The 25,576-nt window shown below is 46.3% G+C and overlaps 1 pseudogene across 1 annotated transcript in view; it reads right to left on the bottom strand.

Moving 5' to 3' along the window:
• LOC310800919 overlaps positions 1 to 25,576 on the bottom strand; it is an 85,711-nt pseudogene that overhangs the window by 43,076 nt on the left and 17,059 nt on the right. The window contains exons 3-5 of the transcript in view: positions 19,761 to 19,932; positions 11,183 to 11,255; positions 10,935 to 11,019 (exon numbers count right to left, since the gene is read on the bottom strand). The product of the transcript in view is annotated as an uncharacterized misc_RNA (transcript). The remainder of the gene's footprint in view (positions 1 to 10,934; positions 11,020 to 11,182; positions 11,256 to 19,760; positions 19,933 to 25,576) is intronic.

Here is a 25,576-nt window from a genome sequence, read left to right on the forward strand (position 1 = left end):
AAACAGTCCTCGCTAACAGAGAGAGCACACAGCTCTCCCACCCGTTTAGCCGAACAAATAGCCAAAAGAAAGGCTGTCTTACCCGACAGAGCTCTCAAGTCCGCATCAGCAAGCGGCTCATATGGTGCCTTAGTGAGAGATTGTAACACCAGGGGTAAGTCCCAGCTTGGTGGCCGCACAGTCCGACTTAGGCACAAGCGACGGGCCCCCTTCAGGAAATCACACACCCAAGGATGCCGCCCCAAAGGCAGGCCATCGGCTCCTCCATGGAATGCTGAAATAGCTGAGGCATAGACCTTAATTGTACTGGCTGCCTTGCCTTGACTCAACTGCAACTGCAGGAAACGGAGAACCAGCGGCACCGAGCAGGTTACTGGCTCGACATTCGTGTCTTTACACCAATCTGAAAAGATCCTCCATCTCATGGAGTAACTAGCTCGAGTGGACGGAGCTCGAGCATTACCCAACGTCTCACGGACAGTCTCGTCTAACTGTTGAGAGATGGACTCTGCAGAGGCCACACCCACAATCGCAGCGCGGTTGGGTTTGGGTGCCAAATCTGCCCGCCTACTTGCGACAGAAGGTCCGCTCTGGATGGCAACTGTTCTGGATGACCCCACTTCAGCTGAAGCAGCTCCGGAAACCACGGCCTCCCCGGCCAACGTGGAGCCACCAGCAGAACTCTGTAACGACCCTCCCTGACCCTTCGGAGGACCTGAGGAATCAGAGGGAGAGGGGGAAAAGCATATAACAAGCCTGTCGGCCATTCTTGTGACAGTGCATCCAGGCCCAAACTGCCCCCCTGGCCTGTGAGTGAGTACCATTCCTGGCAATGTGTTGTCTCCCTGGTTGCGAAGAGATCGACTTGGGCCACGCCGTATCTCTGCCAGATTTGGGTCACAACCTCTGGGTGTAACCGCCACTCCCCCGGGAGGGGTCCTGTCCTGGACAGCATGTCCGCTGCCAGGTTTTCTACCCCCGGGATGTGGACTGCCCTCAAAGAGGCCAGCCGAGGCCATGCCCAAACCAGTAGCTCCTTCGCTACCTGCAGACAGCGTAGTGACCTCGTCCCACCTTGGTGGTTGACATGGTAAACCGCAGAGGTGCTGTCCGTTCTCACCAGCACATGCCTCCCTTGTATGGCCGGCAACAAACCTTTGAGGCCAAGATGTACTGCCCTCAATTCGAGCACATTTATATGCTCCAATGACCACGGGGGCTCCCACATGCCCCTCACTGTTCTGCCCTCCCAGACGGCTCCCCAACCCGTCAGAGAGGCATCTGTCGTGACCACCGACCTCCTGTGAGGCAGATTCCCCAATGCTGTCCCGCTGTGGAGGAGGTCCCCGTCCCTCCAGGGGAGCAAGGCCTGCATGCAGGCCCGTGTGACAAGCAGTGTCCTCCTCCTGTCCCTTTTCGGATGAAAATGAAAGGAGTTCAACCACCGCTGCATAGACCTTGCTTTCAACAGGCCCAGGGGAATCACCACTGAAGCTGCTGCCATCAATCCCAGCAGTTTCTGGACTCTGTGCACAGTCACCAGCTTCCCCAGCTGAAACTGTTGTAATGCTCCCACCAGACTTTCCACCCTCTGAGGAGTGAGACGTGCATTCATAGTCACAGAGTCGAACTGGAGGCCCAGAAAGCTCACCTGTTAGTAGGGTCATCTGTGGCACTTCCGTGACCGTGGAGAGCGAAGGTCCGTTTCTCAATGGATTTGTCATCTAGGAGGGTTAATAAACAAATTTAGCCGGGGTGTATTTTTAAAAAAGGCGGGGAAAATATTTGAGAGACCAAAATCCAAAATGTCTGCCGTGGAAATGAACTTTTTAATGGTTTGACCTACAATGATGCACAATACATGGTTTCAGAGCTTATTCTGGTCAAGGAATACATATTTGGTGTTTATATAATGATTTGACTTACCTTCAAATCCAAGATGGCTGCCAATTTTGAGCTCTAAAAGGCAGTTTTTTCAAAATCGTCATAGAGCCTTCATATTAGGCTTGAATGACAGGTCTTCTCATGATGAGTTGAATAATATACAGTATAAGTACACAGAAGTAATCTCTGAGGTCATTAAAGTCAATGTTTGTGTGTAAACAACAGTTGCTGATTTGCGGTTTCCCATTAAATAGGGTAGGCTACTGAGAATATGGTGTCCAGTTCATCCCATCACATTTTCATAATGAACCAAAAACAATTTTGCACTATAGCCTAACATAAAATAATATTCTGTATGCAAAGCTAGCAAGGTTAGTTGCTTGAGCTGAATTTAAAGGTCAACTCAAAACAAACAATGAAATTAACTTTGAAATTAAAACTGAATCCTAGGCTACTAAATTTCATCAGCACACAGTAAAGGAAACTTGTCTTTGAACTCAGCTGACTGTCTAGTCCTAATCCCTGTTGTGCAATGTCCCTTTTCAGTGAAGTTTTAGTTTTTGTTAAGAGTATGGACTTTTAATCTTGACCTTGTTGGTAGGCAACGGCCCTTTTTCAGTCAAGCATTTTCAGATTAGCTCAGTCAGTCTGTGAAGCAGTCAGTGTCAGCACTTGCGCAAGCTCGCTTTTTCTCTAACTAATGTTAACATTACACACTTTAAGACACTTTGTTTGAGGATATAAAAGGAGGTACGGTGGTGTAGTGGTAAGCACTATCGCCTCAGAGCTCGAAGGTCGTGGGTTTGATTCCCACCTGGGACGATGTGAACGCTGAAGGAATGCGTGCCCGTCCGCATGTCCTCGAGTGCCCACCGCCCGGGTGGGGTCGTCAAAAGGGCCTTTCTGTGTGGAGTTTGCATGTTCTCCCCGTGCCTCCCGGGGGTTTCCTTCATATAGGAACCCCCTTCACCAAAAACATGCAATATCCTGGTTGCTAATGTGGTTCCTCCTCTGGTCGTTAACGGCGCCTGTTCAGAGGGAGGGGAACTGGTTGGAATAGTGTGAACCTCCCACGTGCTATGTCCTACCGGTGAAGCTTCCCCTGTCAGGTGAAAAGAAGCGGCTGGCTAACTGCCCATGTCTCGGAGGAAGCATGGAGCCAGTTTCGGCTCTCCCCAGATCAGCAGAGGGTGGAGTAGCAACCAGGATAAAGAAATTATGTTAGCACTAATGGGGGATAAAAATGGGATAAAAAAATTAAAATAAAACTTTGTTTGAGGTTATCAACGTTATTCACTAGTCTAAAGATAGTTCTACCATCAAGAACATATAAAACAAAAGCAAAAACTATTTTTATTTGCAGAAGTCATCATTGATATTTGGTGTTAGCTAACGTTAGGTAACGTTATTATTTTTAGCTAAAGTTAATGTTATCTGTCTCCACAATTCTGTCAACTGACATATGCATTTGCTTTTGAAAATAAACAGCGTATAACAGCAATATAATATAACAGTAATATAATAGCGAGTTGCTTTCCCTCCCAATGAAAGACAAAGCACACAATGTCCTAAGAATGTGTCCTAAAATGTGACAAGCCTTGCAAGCCCACCGATACAATAAATCAAGGAAAATGGGACAGCTTACAATTAAAAGCCCAAGACTGGTCAGGACTTGATAAATTTGATGATGTTTACACCACCACCTCCTGGGAAGATGGGGCAACCAATCGGTACATGCATTCGTCATGTTATATTTCTATTTAATCTTCAGTTATGCTTAAGCAAGCCAGGCTGTTTATTTTCAAAAGCAAATGCATATGTCAGTTGACAGAAGTGTGGAGACAGATAACATTAACTTTAGCTAAAAATAATAACGTTACCTAACGTTAGCTAACACCAAATATCAATGATGACTTCTGCAAATAAAAATTGTTTTTGCTTTTGTTTTATATGTTCTTGATGGTAGAACTATCTTTAGACTAGTGAATAACGTTGATATCCTCAAACAAAGTGTCTTAAAGTGTGTAATGTTAACATTAGTTAGAGAAAAAGCGAGCTCGCGCAAGTGCTGACACTGACTGCTTCACAGACTGACTGAGCTAATCTGAAAATGCTTGACTGAAAAAGGGCCGTTGCCTACCAACAAGGTCAAGATTAAAAGTCCATACTCTTAACAAAAACTAAAACTTCACTGAAAAGGGACATTGCACAACAGGGATTAGGACTAGACAGTCAGCTGAGTTCAAAGACAAGTTTCCTTTACTGTGTGCTGATGAAATTTAGTAGCCTAGGATTCAGTTTTAATTTCAAAGTTAATTTCATTGTTTGTTTTGAGTTGACCTTTAAATTCAGCTCAAGCAACTAACCTTGCTAGCTTTGCATACAGAATACTATTTTATGTTAGGCTATAGTGCAAAATTGTTTTTGGTTCATTATGAAAATGTGATGGGATGAACTGGACACCATATTCTCAGTAGCCTACCCTATTTAATGGGAAACCGCAAATCAGCAACTGTTGTTTACACACAAACATTGACTTTATTGACCTCAGAGATTACTTCTGTGTACTTATACTGTATATTATTCAACTCATCATGAGAAGACCTGTCATTCAAGCCTAATATGAAGGCTCTATGACGATTTTGAAAAAACTGCCTCAAAATTGGCAGCCATCTTGGATTTGAAGGTCAAAAATAGGTCAAATCATTATATAAACACCAAATATGTATTCCTTGACCAGAATAAGCTCTGAAACCATGTATTGTGCATCATTGTAGGTCAAAGCATTAAAAAGTTCATTTCCACAGCAGCCATTTTGGATTTTGGTCTCTCAAATATTTTCCCCGCCTTTTTTAAAAATACACCCCGGCTAAATTTGTTTATTAACCCTCCTAGATGACAAATCCATTGAGAAACGGACCTTCGCTCTCCACGGTCACGGAAGTGCCACAGATGACCCTACTATGTTGCGAAGGCTGCAGATTGCTCTTCTTCCAGTTCACCACGAACCCCAGAGACTGCACATGCACCAACACCCTCTCCATGTCCCGGACCACCTGGTCCCGAGAGGGGGCACATACCAACCAGTCGTCCAGGTATGGCAGGATCTTGAGACCTCTCAATTGGAGGGGGGCTAGGGCTGCCGAGACCACCCGAGTAAAGATTCTCGGTGAGAGTGACAGGCCGAATGGCAGAACTTGAAATTGGTAAACTCTGCCCTTGAAAGCAAAGCGGAGGAAAGGTCTGTGCTCTGGCCAAATCGGAACGTGGAAATACGCATCCTTCAGATCGATGGACGTAAACCACTCCCCTGCATTGATCGCCTGCATGACGATTCTTGTATGCATCATTTTGAATGGTAGGACCTTCAGGTAACGGTTGAGTCGCCTGAGGTCGAGAATAGGCCGATGACCACCGTCCTTTTTTGGAACTAAGAAGTAGGTGGAGTAAAACCCAGTCCGCTGTGCGCTGAGCGGCACCTCTGAAACAGCACCTTTCTGCAGTAGACCCCGCACCTCCTCCACCAGTACGGGCTCTAATAATGGGTCCTTGACGATGGTATGATGGACCTCTGAAAAGGGGGGGGGGGCCGCCGCCGAAACTGCAGCCAATACCCATGAGCTACTGTTGACAACACCCATGGGTCCGACACTGCTCCCTCCCAACTGGCCCTTTCTCGAGACAGCTGGAAGGGACACTTGACGGCTGGCCCCTGACCCCTATGCAGGACCGCCGTTGCGGCCTGCACCTCTGCCTGAGCCCCTCTGCTTACCACCCCCCCGGAACTGAGATCTCCTCTGGGGGTTAGTGGCAGGGTTTTGAGTGTGGCCACGAAAACTCTGACCCTGAGGCCCAGCCGGGCCCCCACTAGCTTGTCTATGCCAAGCAGATTGTTGTGCTTTCTGTGGCACCCTAAACCCCTGTGGCACCTTAAACCCCTGTTTAAAGGCCGGGGCTGGCTGACGACACGCCCGTTGGACCGTGTCCCTCAAATTGATAGAGCGCTCCGCCCTGTCCAGCACGTCTTGAGACCCTGGATGAAACACTTGACCAGACACCACTGGCAGCTCCATTAGCTCACCCTTTATGGCCTCAGGCAATGAAGTTTGTGCCAGCCATACTTGCCTACGACACAACACTGCTGATGACATCGCCTCCCCCACATCGCGTGTCAGTTGCGAGTGAGCCGACAAAGCCGAATCAATCAGAGCCCTGGAATCTTGATCTTCCACAGGCATTGTCTTACGCAATGCTGCCAGGAGCAGAGCCAAGGCATTGCCCATACGAGCTGCCCGTGCATTAGCATTAAACGAGCGCGATATCAGCCGATCAGTTTTGGCACACTCCTTCCTGGGGCAGCGAGGATTATGAGAAACACGGGCTGGGCCCAGCGTTGTCCATGACGCTATCGCCTGCTCCACTGGTGGCATATCCCCTAACCCAGTCTCCGCTGGGTAACAGGCATTAGCCAGCCGTCTACAGCCCGCATTGAATTGTGGCTTCTGCGACGGCTTCGACCATGCTGTCCTCAGCATCGAGGCATAGTCGTCTGCCACCGGAATGTCCGGAGGGGCACTAACATGAGATATGCCCTCCCAAACACCTCCTACAGGGGCTGGGTTGGGCACGGGAGGCTGTAAGCCGACAATTCTTGCTGCACTTAGTACTCTATCCATCAGAGACTTAGTGGCAGACCCGTCCTCCACCAACGCTGACTGGTCATCCACCTCAGCGGAATCTGAATGGGGACCCGCTACATGGCTTCCGCTTTCTGAACGCCGTTCACTATCCAGTATCGAGTGGGGCGCGTAAAGCGACAGCACGTCTGCCTCCTCCCTGGCGGCCCCCCCAACATGGCTCTGTGGCCCCCGTGAAGGAACAGTGTCCCGGCTAGCGGAATGACGAGCCTCTAATCTGTCCATCCTCTGAGCCAAACTCTGGATGGCAGTCAACACTTGCATCTGTGTGTCTGCGCTGCCGTTCCCCGCTACTGAAGCTGGGGCTGGCCGCTTAGCAGGTCTAGGGGTCTGCTCCCGGTCCGACCTGTCTCTGGAATCCTGACGACGTTCATGCGAGCGTTTGCGAGAGCTCTTATAATGACCAGACCTGTCCGAACCGCGGTCCTTCCTCCTCCCACGTTCGGACGTAGAGTTACGGACCTCGTCCAATCTACGCAGTCTCTCCCTTCTTGACAGGTCAACCGCTGCACTGCAGGGATTGTCCACGTCTTCTGAGATATGGTCCATACCCAAGCATGATGGGCATTCCCGGTGCCCATCCTGGGGGTCCATCCTCGACCGACAAAGTCGACAGCATAAAGCCATGATGTAACAGCAGGATTCGGCCAGAGCAAGACCAACCCCACTAGCTGCGAACAGCAGTAAAGGGCAATTAATTAAGTAGTGGCCCGCACCGGTACGCGTACGCACCTAGCGAGACTCACATAAATCCCCCCACTGCGTACAGTGGTCTGGGGTATCAAACTTTCTTTAATTGAAGTGTCACTGATGGGTAACCTGCAAGACACAGAATTCCCAGCACACAGTAAAGCCCAAGCTAGCCTGTTAGCAACTAGCCTGTGGCTACAAACAATCAATAGCTCAGCAGCTAAGCTACCAAGCCAAGCTACCCTAGGCTTAGCAGCTAAGCTACCCAGCCAAGCTAAGCCTTAGCTTAACACTAGCATGTAGCAAGCAATCTAACAATGCAGCTTAGCATAACACACTAGCACATACAAGCAATATTAAGCAGCAAACCAACACAATTCACAGGGACACTAGGCACCTGCACCCACAGGTGAAGAATTGAAAGGTGGTTTACCCAGTGTAATTCAGTACACTACCTGTCCCGGTCTTCTGAGGCGAGAAAGGCAAAGAGGTCGGGCCGGAAATTGCCCCCCCTTTTATAGTGGGGGAGGTTCCGCCTCCGTGGGTCATGGGCATGACTTTGTTGATATATTGGTCTCGAGAGTAGGCGGAACGAGGGCTATCATCCTATTTGACCGTAGTGACGGTCAGAGTGAGGTCGAAACAGATCTGCCATTTACCCAATGGCATTTGGCATTTACCCCATAAAGAGCCAATGTTTACCATTGTGTATTTGCTGGTAGAACAACTTGTTATACCAGCAAATACACAATGGTAAACATTGGCTCTTTACAGTCCAGATTCTGAAGGGAAGAAAATATTTGAGGAAAATGTTTAAACGGTCGCTTAGTGTCATTCAGCATATACAGTAATTGATCAACAAGTAGGCTGCTATAACTTCATTGACAGAAGTAAAAGAATGCAACAAGAAATTAACACATAAGCCTGCTACAGTAACTACAGGCATTACAATCTTTAAATCTTTACAAATAGTTTGGATGGCTTTGCTGTTCTTGGGACAGATGGTCTCCAAATTTGACTTTGACTTGTATGTGTGGCTTCTTGGTCGCCCATTTCCTTTTGTGAGTGATATTTTCCATCTAAAATAAAGATTCTAAATCAATGTGTTGGCATAGGTGGATTATGACATGATGGACCCCTGGGCCTGGACACATGCAGCGCACACACACATAGGTGGATTATGACATGATGGACCCCTGGGCCTGGACACATTCAGCGCACACACACATAGGTGGATTATGACATGATGGACCCCTGGGCCTGGACACATGCAGCGCACACACACATAGGTGGATTATGACATGATGGGCCCCTGGGCCTGGACACATGCAGCGCACACACACATAGGTGGATTATGACATGATGGACCCCTGGGCCTGGACACATGCAGCGCACACACACATAGGTGGATTATGACATGATGGACCCCTGGGCCTGGACACATGCAGCGCACACACAATGACAACTAAGGCATACATGCACTTGACTCAACAGGATTTACATCACAGTCAGCCACCTGAACTCAAAGCCAACAGCACAACAACAATAAATACATTCACCTGTATCTCCATAAAGGCAACAAAATTCACTTTTTTTGTCCACCAAATGGCTAGTGAATGTTCACATTTTACCAGCCACTCAATAGATTACCATTGTTCTTTTGGATGGTGAGTGAAGCAAATCTACCAGCCACTTTTACCAGCATTTGGCGGCTGGCTGTACTAATTTTGGCTCATGTCTCAATAACACAGGATTTACAGTAAACAGAAAAAAACAATAACCCTGTAATTGTTCATAAACTTATGGAACATTTGGTCAAAAATAAAGGGTTGGGGCTCTCTCTAAGGGATCATTTGAGATATGCAGTGGTCCTGTGAAGAGGCTCTGGGTTATAGGCCCCCTGAGCTCTGGGGCCTGTGATGATGCACACATATCTGCGTGTGCTATAATCTAGCACACATATCTGCTATATGACACATATCATAGATATAGCTCACTCTGTACATGGCTGACCTGAACACGGTTGCAGTCGTTAGTGTTAAGTCACCCGTTGCAGCCGAGCATGGCTGGATCGTTAGTCGTTGTTAAGTCACTCTGAACACGGCTTCATCGTTAGGTGTCAGTACTCTGAACACGGCTTCATCGTTAGGTGTCAGTACTCTGAACACGGCTTCATCGTTAGGTGTCAGTACTCTGAACACGGCTGATCGTTAGTGTCAGGTCACTTACACGGCTGATCGTTAGTGTCAGGTCACTCTGAATACGGCTGGATCGTTAGTGTTCGGTCACTCTGAACATGACTGGATCGGTTGTGTTAGGTCACTCTGTACAAGGCCGGATCGTCCGTGTTAGGTCCCTCAATGGCTGACCTACAAACGCTCAGATCATCGCTGTCAGGGAGCTGAACAAGGTTGATCGTCAGTGTCAGTCTGAACAGTGTCACTCTGAACAGTGTCACTCTGAACACGGCTGGATCTTTAGTGTCAGGTCACTCTTACACGGCTGGATGGTTCAGTGTCAGGTTAGTGTACAGAGTGAGCTATATCTATGATATGTGTCATATAGCAGATATGTGTGCTATATTATAGCACACGCAGATATGTGTGCATCTTTAATCAGATCCTTTACCGTGCAGATCAGGTGCAGATGGTTAAATCCTGGTTATGACTGAAACTGCTCCCACCTTGGTCACAGTGGTAGGGCTTCTCTCCAGTGTGAATGCGTTTGTGTGTTTTTAGGTTACCTAACAGACTGACTCTGCTCACACCTTGGTCACAGTGCTAGGGCTTCTCTCCAGTGTGAATGCGTTTGTGTGTTTTTAGGTTACCTAACAGACTGACTCTGCTCCCACATTGGTCACAGTGGTAGGGCTTCTCTCCAGTGTGAATGCGTTTGTGTGTTTTTAGGTTACCTAACAGACTGACTCTGCTCCCACATTGGTCACAGTGGTAGGGCTTCTCTCCAGTGTGAATGCGTTTGTGTGTTTTTAGGTTACCTAACAGACTGACTCTGCTCCCACATTGGTCACAGTGCTAGGGCTTCTCTCCAGTGTGAATGCGTTTGTGTGTTTTTAGGTTACCTAACAGACTGACTCTGCTCCGACATTGGTCACAGTGGTAGGGCTTCTCTCCAGTGTGAATGCGTTTGTGTGTTTTTAGGTTACCTAACAGACTGACTCTGCTCCCACATTGATCACAGTGGTAGGACTTCTCTCCAGTGTGAATGCGTTTGTGTTTTTAGGTTACCTAACAGACTGAACCTGCTCCCACCTTGGTCACAGTGGTAGGGCTTCTCTCCAGTGTGAATGCGTTTGTGTGTTTTTAGGTTACCTAACAGACTGAATATGCTCCCACATTGGTCACAGTGGTAGGGCTTCTCTCCAGTGTGAATGCATTTGTGTGTTTTTAGGTTACCTAACAGACTGAACCTGCTCCCACATTGGTCACAGTGGTAGGACTTCTCTCCAGTGTGAATGCGTTTGTGTTTTTAGGTTACCTAACAGACTGAACCTGCTCCCACCTTGGTCACAGTGGTAGGGCTTCTCTCCAGTGTGAATGCGTTTGTGTGTTTTTAGGTTACCTAACAGACTGAATATGCTCCCACATTGGTCACAGTGGTAGGGCTTCTCTCCAGTGTGAATGCATTTGTGTGTTTTTAGGTTACCTAACAGACTGAACCTGCTCCCACATTGATCACAGTGGTAGGACTTCACTCCAGTGTGAATGCGTTTGGGTCTCTTGGTGTCTCTCTGTTTGCATAAAGGAAGACATAAAGAATTAGGACAGGGGTGCACAGTGTGTGTGTGTATGTGTGTGTGTGTGTGTGTGTGTGTGTGTGTGTGTGTGTGTGTGTGTGTGTGTGTGTGTGTGTGTGTTGCAACATCACTGACACAACAGTGATATTCTTCTCACCTCTTTTGAAGGATTCATTTGGACAATGCTCCTCCCCTCCTACGCCAGATCTCTGTCCTCCCACCAAGCAGCTCTGTAGATACAGCAGGGTTAAATTAACACATTGAGTGCCAGCGACGCCATATGGCGTCATTAGAAATTTACCGTAGAGTGCCAGCGACGCCAAATGGGGTCAATAACTCGAAATTGTTTTTTTGACGGGGGGGTGTCGATCTCAGCTTCTTACATCGCCTCTTACAATATGAGAGCTATTGAATGTGTCTAACCTATTTTACAGAACCCTTAGGTGGCGACAGCGCACTCCAGATGAGAGAAAGTGGAGTAAAACACACAGAAGAAGTCGTTGGGGAAAAGGAAATCGCATCGCATCCGTCCGTATGCAGCTGCTTCATTGAAGCATATAACGTTAGCTGTGCCCCTGCAGCAGCCAATCTGCTGTCACAATTGAGCACCTCCGTGTCGGCTGCGACAGCCCATTCGCATGATCAGCCGTTATTATTCTCAACTGGAAGCATACAGTAGTAGCCGGTGACAAACACACGCGGAAAAAGCTGGATGTCGCGCACCCTTCACAGTGCAGAGCAAACTCAGCAGAGAGCCACCTCCCATACAGGAGGAGTGTGCAGTTGAGGCGGGGCGGGGCGGGGGGGGGGGGGGGGGGGGGGGCACGCAGAGCAGCACACAACACTGACCCAGACAGACCCAGGCAGCAGGACAGGGTTGGCAAACGCAAGCCAGAATATCTGATGCCCACCAGCAGCAAATCAAGATCAGCAAGAAGCTGCAACCAGCAGCGCACGCAGGGGCCAGCGCTGCTGGTTGCAGCTAAAAATATTATTCTGCCAAACAAAATTCCCTGGCCTTCACTGTTTTATTGAAGGAAATTATTTTTGAGGTGTGACTACATCAGAAAATTAGCTTCAGAGTCAGTGATGTGTTTGAAATGTTTAATTTCACAAAAGGGCCATTATCTCAGCTTCTAGAAAAAAACTGCTCTTTTTTGTTAAATCAAGCTATCTTCTCCGGCTGATAACTAAAGAACGGAAAATGGGATCAATAAACTTTTTTTTGCAGGTGATAGAAGAGAGTCTCATCGTTATTTGTGCGTGTTCAGTGTTTACATAGTAATTATTAAAGAAATGATATTACTGTTTTAAAATGCATTGCGGCCTATGTGGCACAGTACAGCACCTTTTGCCCAAGGGCCGTGGCACTCAAAGTGTTAAGTATGCAATTTAATTACAAAGTGAGGTTTCAAACTCTTTGGGAAATTGTTCATAATTGAATTGTAATGTTGCTTAAAATGTAGGCTATAGATAATCAGAGGTTTGAAGCTATACAAATATTAGCAATCTAAAGGTTGAAGATTTGTGACTTCTTAAAATAGCAGAGGATGATTTCAATGAAAACAAGGCCAGGTCGAAACCTGGCATAGGGCCGGTGTGCTCAGTAAAGTGCAGAACTCTGCCAAGGTGTATTGAGTCATTTGTGTTCAGTCTACTTTAGTGCACATCAACTGTAGTGTGCCTGTCACCTGTGCTGTAGTGTAGCCTATGTGGGTTAATAATCCTGGGTTTAAACTTCATTAACATGAAGTGCCAGATTTATGGTTAATCTAGTAATATATATTATTTTCACACATAAATGTAGGCTATTGAAATGTAGGCTTATTATGTCTTTGAACAGGTCGGGGTGCCTGTCGGCAAGATGTTTAGCCAGGTTCGATGTGTTTGAGCCTTTCGCTTTGGTCGCGTTGAAGCACCTTTTACACACTGGTTTCGATGTGTCCACGGGCTTGCCTTCGCTGTCGGCAACGTATACAAAATATTTCCATATTTCGCTTCGTGCATCTGCTTTTTCTACAAGCGTTGGGCGGCTTGCAAGACTCAGAAGAAGCCGCTGCCATTTTCGCTGTGTCTGTCCTGTGTGTCGGGCTGCTGTGGAGGACTGAAGGACTGGCCATAGAGCGAGCAGAGAGGGAACGGGGGAAAGTCGGCACGCCCACACATGAAGCAGACAGAGTCAGAGAGAGCTTTTTTCACTTTTCACCAGTCACCATTGGTTCAAGGCAACGATGTGTTGCGTTCAAGTGAACTGGGACACAGGCTCTCAACTTTAATGCTGCAGCGTCCTCCTTGTAATGAGCTAGAGACAATATTAGCCAGAGGTGCATTACCGCCACCTACCGGACTGGAAAGTGGAAAGACATTACCTCGCCCTGGATCCGTGCTCAAATGCGGCGACTGAGTGGAATGTAAGGGCCCTGCTGTGCATGCTGCACACCGGCCCCAAAAACAGTGAGAATCAAAACAACTCAAGCATGAATTTTACAGGCTATAAATAGAAGAATAACACAATACAATGGAGTGTGATGTAGCCTAGATCAGTGTGTGTGTGTGTGTGTGTGTGTGTGTGTGTGACGTACGCCTGAGCGCAGACAGTCTCCACATCTCCATGCAGTGCAGGAAATCCTTGCTTGGATCCATTTACACACGGCATGGATGTCACTCCACTCGTGCCTGCACACACTCTTCTCTCCTCAGAATGCCATGTTGATTTTCAACTATAGCCTACATTGCAGAAAAAACACACCTTGATTTGAAAATGAGAATTACCGTAAATTCCGGACTATAAGCCGCGGCTTTTTTCCCGTTTTTTGGGCTTTTTTGGCCCCTGCGGCTTATATAACGGTGCGGCTTATCTATGGATTTTTTCAAAAAAAAAAAAAAAATCTGTCTTTTTTAGCACTCTTTCTAACTATAAATCCACTTCTGTTTTAATTTCCTCTCTTGCCCTCTTTTAACAACATAACATAACATAACATAACACAACACAGGTAAGCAGAAAGAAAAAGACGAAGCAATCACCGCCATGAATGAGGAAATGACTCACCTGCTGGAGGCTGGAGATACACGGCTTGGGCTAAACTTTTACTCCGTGAAACACTATCGATTAAGTCCGACATCGCTCAGAGGTTTGAGCAGCTTGAAAACAAGTTTGAAAACGTGCAGAAGTCCATCCACTCACTCACTAAAGAAAATAAGCGAACAGAGTTTCTAATGCGGAAAAGCGCATCAGCGCACTGGAGGACAAAAACAACACAGTGAGTCCGAAAGTGGATAAAATGCAAAGACAAATCGAAACCCTGCACACGCAGGTTGATGACTTAATCAGCAGGAGTAAAAGAAATAACATTCGCCTGATCAATGTAAAAGAGGGAGCTGAGATTGGTGACATGGACGCTTTCGTGGCAAAATCCTGTGTTACATCCTGGACCTGAAGGAAGGCGAGAAACCACCAGAGGTGGACAGGGCACACCGGGCGCCTCGGCCACGTCCAGACCCCGGCCTGCCACCGAGGGCCATCTTCATCTGCCTACTCCGCTGGCCCGACCGTCAACTCATCCTCCAGGCTGCGGGGAAGAAGCCCCTCACCTGGGAGGGTACGCGCTTTTTCGTCCGGCAGGACCTCTCCGCGTTGGTGCAACAGAAACGCGCAACATACAACAGCATAATCGAAAAGGTTAAAGTCAATGGATATCGCTTTGGCGTACTGTACCCAGCGAGACTCGTCATAACCATTGATGGACAGCGGCGGAACAAGAGCTCAAAGTGAAACTGCCGAATATCTTTTGAGTTGGACTGGTCAATAGTACTGTGAGTAACTAAAATAAAAAAATAAAAAACGGAATTCTCTCTTCTTTAGCACTCTTTCTAACTATAAATCCACTTCTGTTTTAATTTCCTCTCTTGCCCTCTTTTCACCACACCGCGGACACTGTGTGCACTGTAAAAAAAACAAAAAATACCACAATGTGTGATTTTGTCTGGGGATTAGTGACCTGACTTTTGTTTTGTTGAAATGTTAATAAATGGGAGCTTCCCCAAACAGCGATCTCTTTCCCGACATTCCTCTCTGTGCACGAACCCTTTCATATGGTAATTAAACATCAAAACACCCGCGGCTTATAGACCGGTGCGGCTTATAGAAGAAAAAAATAGTCACCTTTGAAGGTGCGGCTTATAGACCGGTGCGTCTTATAGTCCGGAATTTACGGTAGATGTCCCCTAGACAACGGATGGCATCCCTGCTCCAGGGAGATGTTGTTACAGTTCCATTGTATTGGAGAGAAGGCAGAAATTCTGCGGCCGATATCTCCAAAACTCAGGCAACTAACACAAAACGATATACAGTAGATGGATAAATAGCACTACAGGTGAGAGGAAATATATACAGTATATTTTGGATTTTAGCGTGAGCTGATCCTTTAAGGTCACTGAAAAATAGTTTGCCAAAAGCACAGCAAAGTGAACTCTCTGGCATTTCACTATTTTAACCATAATACAAACCTTCCAGCTGGATACAGAAGAGGGTTTAGAACATGAAAATACAGAATTGTATAGTTTCAACAGCCCCCTTACTGTTTATAAACTGGCACGCACACATGAAATAAATAAAGTACCTGTATATATGTATATGTATATATATATATATATATATATATATATATATATATATATATATATATATATATATATATATAACATACCCAGGTAAACTTCCAATGTCACAACTTGAGTGAATTCAGGCTAAGATGAAATCAAATGGACAAACCGAATGTATTTGGGGCAGATCCGGTCTCAATCAGCTAGCATTAGCTGTGTTAGTGTGTGCATGCAAGCGTAGCCAATGGTCAGAAATGTTGGCGTGTAATGCGGTTTATGCGTACACTGATCATGACCTCACTCTGATCAAGATATATACAAAAAAGTGTTTAGATGACGGTTGCTCTAGTCTGAAAATCAGTTTTAATGGTGTGGATGCCAGTGAGTGCAACAGCAGGAACAGCAGTCATCCAAATAAACAATCTGTCATTTATTTTATCATTGCAATTTGTCATATTCATCGTAAACACGAGCCCTCTTGCACGCAGCAACATACGCAGTTTTAACTTTAGTAGTGGGGAGTGACGAGTGAGCATTGATAAGAAGCGAACTAATCCGTTGCAACAGCGCACAAGAGATTGGCCATTTTGGGGCGCAACAAACCTCTCTGTGCTATTGTCCTGTTGTTTGCGGCGCCAAAATGGCCGCGGTTCTCTTGCTATTGTCACTTCTTTCCTTCCATACTCTTTGTTTAGTGTTCGAATAGCCACACATCAGAACTGATCAGAACGCGATAAAACATACAAAAACACATGTCCAACCATAACTAGATGGTCGCACAGTGGCTAAAACAGAAACAAGACGTAACGTTAGTTAGGGATCATGATTAAACTCACCTAGGAGTCGGACTAGGAAGAAAAGCCAGAAGTGCACTGCCATCAGTAAAGTTCCCATAACGAACATCTTTTTGTTGTCGGCATTCCGTCGGTCTTGTGAATAAAATCTGTCGTTCCTCCATGGTGTCAGAAGTGGCCGGACTGCACTCGTCTCACAGATAAAGTTTCAAACATTTTAAATCCACACAGACTGTCCTCAGTGTCTCCATGTTGTCTAACTTGTAAACAGAGCTGCACCGCTGCACCCCGCCCCCATTTAGCAAGCATGCTCAAGAAGAGTACCTGGCTGCAGACAGTGGAGAACCTCCATGCCTGATTCTATTGATGTGGCTCAATGGCCGAAACTCGAAACAATAGCAGACATTAGCCAGTGAAATGAAATTAGGCAGCATGCAAATGAATACTACCAGCCGTGTCCAGAGATAGCCTAGGTAATTTCTCTCTCAGAGTCAGTTTTTATCTTACAAAATATACCCATTTACTGATTCTAAAACGACTCCATTTTACTGTATGTGTTATGTGTTTTCACCATACAACCTTTCACCTCAAATTGCTAGATTTCAACATGGCGAGTTTGTAGTGAAAAAAACAGTCTGTGTCATATTTTTTATTTTGTTATTTTGTGCTGCACCATTGATAAGCTGTAAAGATATTTTATTTTGTTTACTTGGTTTAAAACCAATGCTGCACTAACTGAGTTGTGGTTGTGATAAAAGAGCCGTACAAAGATGTCATATTGGTTGGTTAAAATAAAAACACTTAAACACTTAGAAGAAAAGGGGGGAAAAGCATCCAAGTTGTCTCAACTTGTTGTCCCAACTATTTCTGCAATGCATTGTAGAAATATCGGATCGGGACTCGGTATCGGCAGATACTCAAAATCATATGACTCGGACTCGGACTCGGGGGCAAAAAAAGGTGATCGGGACATCCCTAGTCACTGGGTTTGCTCTTAATCTAGAGCCCTTTTCCCACATGCGCTTTGTACCGCAAAATGACCGGTACGTGGTCTAATGCCTGCATGTGAGAAAGGCACCGTGCCGGTATAAGCGCGACCCCGTCGTCGCGGAGATTTCACCACTTTCTAGCCTGTCAGAAGAGCGGTATGCACTTTAGCGGATACTAGTGAGAAACGGGTGCAGTAATTTTCCGCGACACTCTCATGGGCGAGGTGTACACACGTTGCGTAATGTTCCAGCGGGCATAATCTAATCATTCGCGCACATTAAAGCAAACTGGCGAAATGATCTTGTGATAATAAGAGCAGTAGCCTATGTCAGCTTCATGTGTGGGTGTGCTGTGCTGATTTTCCCCTCTCCTCTCTGATCGCTCTCTGGCCACAGTCCGTCCTCCTCCTTAAGTCACAGCCCGACAGGGACTAAGCAAATGCATGAAGCGAAAGTGGAAGTATTTTGCTTACGTGCAGCCAAGGCAAGCCCGGACACATCAAATGAAGCCAGTCTGTAAAAAGTGCTTCAACGCGATGCAGGTGAACGGATAAACAAGCAAACTTATTTCACCATTCGGAGTTTTGCCGACACGTCACTCCCCACCCGCTCTGCAGTGCCGCCCCCCCCCCCCCCCCCCCCCCCCCCCCACATACAGGCAATTTCGCTGATAGATTCCCACATGCCAGAGGAGAGGTGTGAAGGGAAATGTCCGATATTGACTTACAGGTAATTTTCCGGTACGCATGTGGGAAAACGGCTTAGGAGATTCTCCTTGCTTGGTTGCGGTGAAGCAAACAATGCTCCTCTTTCAGCTCTATGTCACAGCCCGCACCTGTGGCCTCCCTCCTCTGAGCAATTGGTTTAAGTCAACCGGACGCAATGAGGTTTCATTCCAACACTGCCAAATCGGCCGATTCCGATCAAGTGCCGATCGATCGGAGCACCTCTAACTACTACCGTCAAGGCAGCATGCACCAAGGCACTGAAACCCAAACTGCAGTGCAGCTGCCCACAGTGCATAAATAACAGTCACAAATGAAGAAGAGCTGAACCATTTCAAAATCACAATATACAATTATGCAATTTCCAAATCGCTGAGGCTGCAATTCATTTCTTGAGAGACAGAGAGTGAGTCAGTGAGCGAGTGAGAGAGAGAGAGAGAGAGTCAGTGAGTGAGTGAGTGAGTGAGAGAGAGTGAGAGAGAGAGAGGGAGAGAGAGAGAGTCAGTGAGTGAGTGAGTGAGTGAGAGAGTGAGTGAGTGAGAGAGAGTGAGTGAGAGAGAGAGTGAGAGATAGAGAGTCAGTGAGTGAGTGAGTGAGTGAGAGAGAGTGAGTGAGAGAGAGAGAGTGAGAGATAGAGAGTCAGTGAGTGAGTGAGTGAGAGAGAGTGAGAGAGAGAGAGGGAGAGAGAGAGAGAGAGTCAGTGAGTGAGTGAGTGAGAGAGAGTGAGAGTCAGTGAGTGAGTGAGTGAGAGAGAGTGAGAGAGAGAGAGAGAGAGAGTCAGTGAGTGAGTGAGTGAGTGAGTGAGTGAGAGAGAGTGAGTGAGTGAGCGAGAGTCAGTGAGTGAGTGAGTGAGTGAGAGAGAGTGAGAGAGAGAGGGAGAGAGAGTCAGTGAGTGAGTGAGTGAGTGAGAGAGAGTGAGTGAGAGAGAGAGAGTGAGAGATAGAGAGTCAGTGAGTGAGTGAGTGAGTGAGAGTGAGAGAGAGGGAGAGAGAGAGAGTCAGTGAGTGAGTGAGTGAGTGAGTGAGAGAGAGTGAGTGAGAGAGAGTGAGAGATAGAGAGTCAGTGAGTGAGTGAGTGAGAGAGAGTGAGAGAGAGAGAGGGAGAGAGAGAGAGTCAGTGAGTGAGTGAGTGAGTGAGTGAGAGAGAGAGAGTGAGAGTCAGTGAGTGAGTGAGTGAGAGAGAGTGAGAGAGAGAGTCAGTGAGTGAGTGAGTGAGTGAGTGAGTGAGTGAGTGAGTGAGAGAGGGAGGTATTTTACAGCTGCAGGTAATCTTTGATCCATGAAATAATGCAGTTGCAATAACCTGTCTAATAATCGCCATTAGATTCTTTTTTTGTCAATATCTTTCATCACCAGTTAAATGCGGGTTGTTTGCCAAATGGTGTCCACAAATTGGAGTTTGCTAGAGTAGAGTAATACCTGCAATTTCCTTGTGTACAAAAAGCATTTTAATCTGCATTTTCAGATCTACACGGCCGTGCTGATTATAGCTTTCGTACCCGAGAAGGCTTGATTATAGGTGTGACGGCAAGGTAAACGGTGATTTGTGCTAAATAATTATGACTTAGCCAAACTTTTAATAGCGCTGCCCATCTTGGCCCAAACACAGGAGGCCTCCCTGCTCACCTCTCTGTGTCTGTCTCGGTCCTTGCTCTTCTCTCGGACCCAGTCGATGGTGTTGAAGTCTTCGTAGGTGCCCACTCGGGCACCGGGTCCTCCAGCGGGTCCACCAGCTTAGCGGGCCCGGTACCGTTCATACCGGCCGGTCTGCCGCTGCCGCCGTACTCTTCATAAGATCCTGGCAGAGAGAGAGAGGAGACACATTAAACCCACAATAACAAGCTCACACACAAAAACAAAAAACGCTCCCATAGGGTTGTCAAAATTATCAATAAGTATCAATATGATTTTTTTTTTAACGGATACAATACTCATTTGCAACAGGTATCAATAGTAATAGTATCGATATTATAATTATTGATACTTAATGAAAAATTAAACATACTACTGATTTTTCCCTCTCTCTCATAAAGAGCCGCAGGGATGACGTATTTTTGTAGGCAGAATGCGGAAGTCCCGAACTTCCTGGTTCTACACTGTTTCTGTCTATGGGATTTTTGAATGGGTTTTTGCCGCGATGCTTCAAATAAGGTCTCTGGGCAACGCAAGATTAATCAAACGCGAACCAGAGTTCCGTCGGATAATCTTCACACATGAGGACCACTTTCATGAGTTTTGTAGCGTAAATGCGAGCCCTAGAAGTAAAATGCTCGAGCTAAGCTAATCCAGAACTACACACTGTCGCATAGGCTTCCACGTCACGTCAGCACTCAACCTGGACTGTTGTTGATGTGTGCACTGATTACCCCGGGCTGAACGGGGCTGAACCAGGTGAGGGAAAGAGAATTTCCGTGTTCGCCCTTTGAAGTGGTGACGTTATTGACGTATATATCCCCATCGACTCAACAGTGTAGTCTCATTTAGCCGTTTGCTAGCTAGCCGTCCTTTTAACGGCAAGTAAAAGCTTCAAAACTCATAAAAGTGGTCCTCCTGTGTGAGTGAAGATGATATTACTAAACACTGGTTCGCGTTTGATTAAGCCAGCGTTGCCCAGAGAGATTATTAGAAGCATCGCGCCAAAAAACCATTCAAAACTCCCATAGGCGAAAACTGTGAAGAACCAGGGCTGTTAGCATCGATGATTTCCGGACTCGTTACTGCGGCTCTCTATTGTTGCGTCAAACAAGCTCAAAGTGTTCTGATAGGCTGATGACTAGAGCAGGGCTACTCTGCTGTGTTCTGATAGGCTGATGACTAGAGCAGGGCTACTCTGCTGTGTTCTGATAGGCTGATGACTAAAGCAGGGCTAATCTGCTGTGTAACTTAGGTGAAAGTTGTTCATGAGTTTTATCAGGCCTATTATGGAGAAGCGTGCATGTTCTATCTGTCTTCCTTTATTTTTTGTCTCTTGATGTGTTGTCATTTCCTCACCTCATGGTATCAAAAATGGCATCGAGTATCAATATTTTTGAGGGTATCGTATCAAAGTTAGAAATTCTAGTATGTGACAACCCTACCCTCCGGCTAGCACACTTACCGTAAATTCCGGACTATAAGCCGCGGCTTTTTTCCCGTTTTTTGGCCTTTTTTGGCCCCTGCGGCTTATATAACGGTGCGGCTTATCTATGGATTTTTTCAAAAAAAAAAAAAAAAAAATCTCTCTTTTTTAGCACTCTTTCTAACTATAAATCCACTTCTGTTTTAATTTCCTCTCTTGCCCTCTTTTAACAACATAACATAACATAACATAACACAACACAGGTAAGCAGAAAGAAAAAGACGAAGCAATCACCGCCATGAATGAGGAAATGACTCACCTGCTGGAGGCTGGAGATACACGGCTTGGGCTAAACTTTTACTCCGTGAAACACTATCGATTAAGTCCGACATCGCTCAGAGGTTTGAGCAGCTTGAAAACAAGTTTGAAAACGTGCAGAAGTCCATCCACTCAATCACTAAAGAAAATAAGGCAACCGTGGCGTGAACAGAGTTTCTAATGCGGAAAAGCGCATCAGCGCACTGGAGGACAAAAACAACACAGTGAGTCCGAAAGTGGATAAAATGCAAAAACAAATCGAAACCCTGCACACGCAGGTTGATGACTTAATCAGCAGGAGTAAAAGAAATAACATTCGCCTGATCAATGTAAAAGAGGGAGCTGAGATTGGTGACATGGACGCTTTCGTGGCAAAATCCTGTGTTACATCCTGGACCTGAAGGAAGGCGAGAAACCACCAGAGGTGGACAGGGCACACCGGGCGCCTCGGCCACGTCCAGACCCCGGCCTGCCACCGAGGGCCATCTTCATCTGCCTACTCCGCTGGCCCGACCGTCAACTCATCCTCCAGGCTGCGGGGAAGAAGCCCCTCACCTGGGAGGGTAGGCGCTTTTTCGTCCGGCAGGACCTCTCCGCGTTGGTGCAACAGAAACGCGCAACATACAACAGCATCATCGAAAAGGTTAAAGTCAATGGATATCGCTTTGGCGTACTGTACCCAGCGAGACTCGTCATAACCATTGATGGACAGCGGCGGAACAAGAGCTCAAAGTGAAACTGCCGAATATCTTTTGAGTTGGACTGGTCAATAGTACTGTGAGTAACTAAAATAAAAAAATAAAAAACGGAATTCTCTCTTCTTTAGCACTCTTTCTAACTATAAATCCACTTCTGTTTTAATTTCCTCTCTTGCCCTCTTTTCACCACATCGCGGACACTGTGTGCACTGTAAAAAAAAAAAAAAAAAAAAACATTAACACATTGAATGCCAGCCATGTTTTCATTCCTGTAGGTAAGTTGTGCCAGGGGTGTTTTTGACGATTCTGGCTCATTTTAGAAACAGCCGAGGATTCTTTTCTGTTAAAAATTCATGAACACCAATCATCTAAAAATAACTAATAGAATGTGTGCTTTCTCTGTCTAAAAGAGTTAGTTTGCAGAGTTAGTAGTTATGTAGATATTAGCCGTTGAGTACAGCATGGTTTCAGCGTCTGGAAATTTATTCAGAGATAAATGGCTTTTTGTGAAACAGTCACTTTAACCATTCATTTTTGGCATCAGTAAGACCGTCAGACATTCTAAACAATAGTTTTGAACAGTAATTTCCTCCATAACAACAGGAAACACCCCTCTCATTCAAACTCCTCCCTCCGTGTGTCTTCTCCTCCTTCCTCCTGGCTGTACAGCGGGCGTGTCAGAAGCGCTTTTGCTGCTGCCTGCCTGTGTGCCTGCCTGCCTGCTTGCCTGCGTGCAGACGCTCCTTGTGCGAGTCAAGATGGGCCGGGGAATGCGTGGGCGATGGGCAGATGTTGATTCTGGCCTTTCTGAGGTGTTTCAAAGTGTGTTTCACCTATGATCTATTTTGCAAATCGCTCTCCGCTCTCTGTGTGCTGCTGCCGGTGCGCGGCCGCTCTCAGGCAAGACAAGTCTTGGAAGGATTACTGTAAAATCGCCACGGCATTTCCTTGAACGGCTTGGTCCCGCGGCAGTTTTTTCTTTGATTTCGGTCGTCTGGGGGAGCACTGTCAACACTTAGTGGGTCGGTAAAATAGATTATACACATTATCTTGCTCCAATAGTGATCTCGAAGATGTAAAAGTTGTTGATTGATGTACCACCGTCAAAAAAAAAAAAATGTTTATGTAAGACGAGTAAACTCGGCTCTGGCACTTAAGCGTTGGATTATGTAAGACGAATTATTTCGGCTATGGCACTTAAGGTGTTAAAACACCCGCGGCTTATAGTCCGGTGCGGCTTATATAAGAAAAAAATAGTCAACTTTGAAGGTGCGGCTTATACACCGGTGCGCCTTATAGTCCGGAATTTACGGTAATTTTATTTCTCTTGTCATTTCATCACAATTAATCAACTAAAAAATAAAAAATAAACAATGGATAAATTGATAATCGGTAATTAAAATAATAATTTGCTGCAGCCCTAGTCATCTTGATTTCATTTGTTTGTGTTTGTGAGATGTTTTTATAAGCCCATTGGCTCTGAACATACTGTGCACATGTCTGCATATAATGAAAGAATGATAGAAAAATAGAAGGAACCGTTTTTCCAACTGGTGCAGCGTCTCCCCACACATACACGTGTTTTGACAGACAACAACATGAGACAGGCCCTCTGAGGACGCATTTCAACAGAGCTGCTTCTTCAGCCTCGCACACACCGTTTTCTGTTGCTATGGTTTTAGCTAGCTAAGCGTATCCACCTCTTAGCCGCCAGATAACCTCAATCCAGTGGGAAACACACTATTGTCAGGCCAGCAGTGGGATGGTATATTTCTCTCTGACTGGGGTGGGGAAGTTTATGGTTCAATAACGTCAAACAGACATTCACACAGTGGGAGATATAGACACTCAGCCAGGGTTCAATCTATCATTTTTCAACATCTATGATTGTTGCTTTCTCCCCAGATATCTCACTTGGGAAAGAAAGAATCATATGTGAAATGTGAGGTAAAGCAAAGTGGATGTTCTCTTCTTCTCTCAGCACACACACACGCACGCACGCACGCGCACGCACACACACACACACACACACACACACACACACACACACACACATCTTGAGAAAGGAAAGTGCTGCCACTAGCAACTACAGTATTATTGCTGACTATTGTTTCTGACCAAAACAGAGAGATAGGGAATGATCAGCCAATCAGAGAAGCAGTAGAGAATAATGTGTATTGTATTGTGACCTCATAGAGGCAGAAGAAAACACTAAAAGCTAAAAAATAAATTTACTTCAGATTTATGTTTCTCATGCGGCCCGAAACAAAAGGGCTTGTGTGCGTGGCAAGAGGCTGAGCTGCGACCAGCGAGTATAAAACACATCAGCAACCAATCAAAATACAGCTCTCGTCTGGAACAGGAAGTGATGCAGGAAGCGAAGCCGCTTCTGATTCAAGCTTTGTGCAAAACACAATAAGAGTCCTGAGCGAAACGAGCGGGCGGAGCCACCGTGGGACTCAAACAACAGTCTTTCATCTGGGCTTTAGGAAGATAAGAATGTGTGAATGAATGGTGGCTTCCTGTGTGAGAGGCCAATCAGAGATCCTCTGAACACAGAGAGCAGACTGACTTCCTGTGTGAGAGGCCAATCAGAGATCCACTGAACACAGAGAGCAGACTGACTTCCTGTGTGAGAGGCCAATCAGAGATCCACTGAACACAGAGAGCAGACTGACTTCCTGTGTGAGAGATCAAACAGAGATCCTCTGAACACAGAGAGCAGACTGACTTCCTGTGTGAGAGGCCAAACAGAGATCCTCTGAACACAGAGAGCAGACTGACTTCCTGTGTGAGAGATCAAACAGAGATCCACTGAACACAGAGAGCAGACTGACTTCCTGTGTGAGAGGCCAAACAGAGATCCACTGAACACAGAGAGCAGACTGACTTCCTGTGTGAGAGAGATCAAACAGAGATCCACTGAACACAGAGAGCAGACTGACTTCCTGTGTGAGAGGCCAAACAGAGATCCTCTGAACACAGAGAGCAGACTGACTTCCTGTGTGAGAGATCAAACAGAGATCCACTGAACACAGAGAGCAGACTGACTTCCTGTGTGAGAGATCAAACAGAGATCCACTGAACACAGAGAGCAGACTGACTTCCTGTGTGAGAGATCAATCAGAGATCCTCTGAACACAGAGAGCAGACTGACTTCCTGTGTGAGAGATCAAACAGAGATCCACTGAACACAGAGAGCAGACTGACTTCCTGTGTGAGAGGCCAAACACAGATCCTCTGAACACAGAGAGCAGACTGACTTCCTGTGTGAGAGATCAATCAGAGATCCTCTGAACACAGAGAGCAGACTGACTTCCTGTGTGAGAGATCAAACAGAGATCCACTGAACACAGAGAGCAGACTGA

Source organism: Poromitra crassiceps, assembly GCF_964638095.1.
Source record: "Poromitra crassiceps genome assembly, contig: HAP1_SCAFFOLD_132, whole genome shotgun sequence".
Lineage (NCBI taxonomy): Eukaryota > Metazoa > Chordata > Actinopteri > Beryciformes > Melamphaidae > Poromitra > Poromitra crassiceps.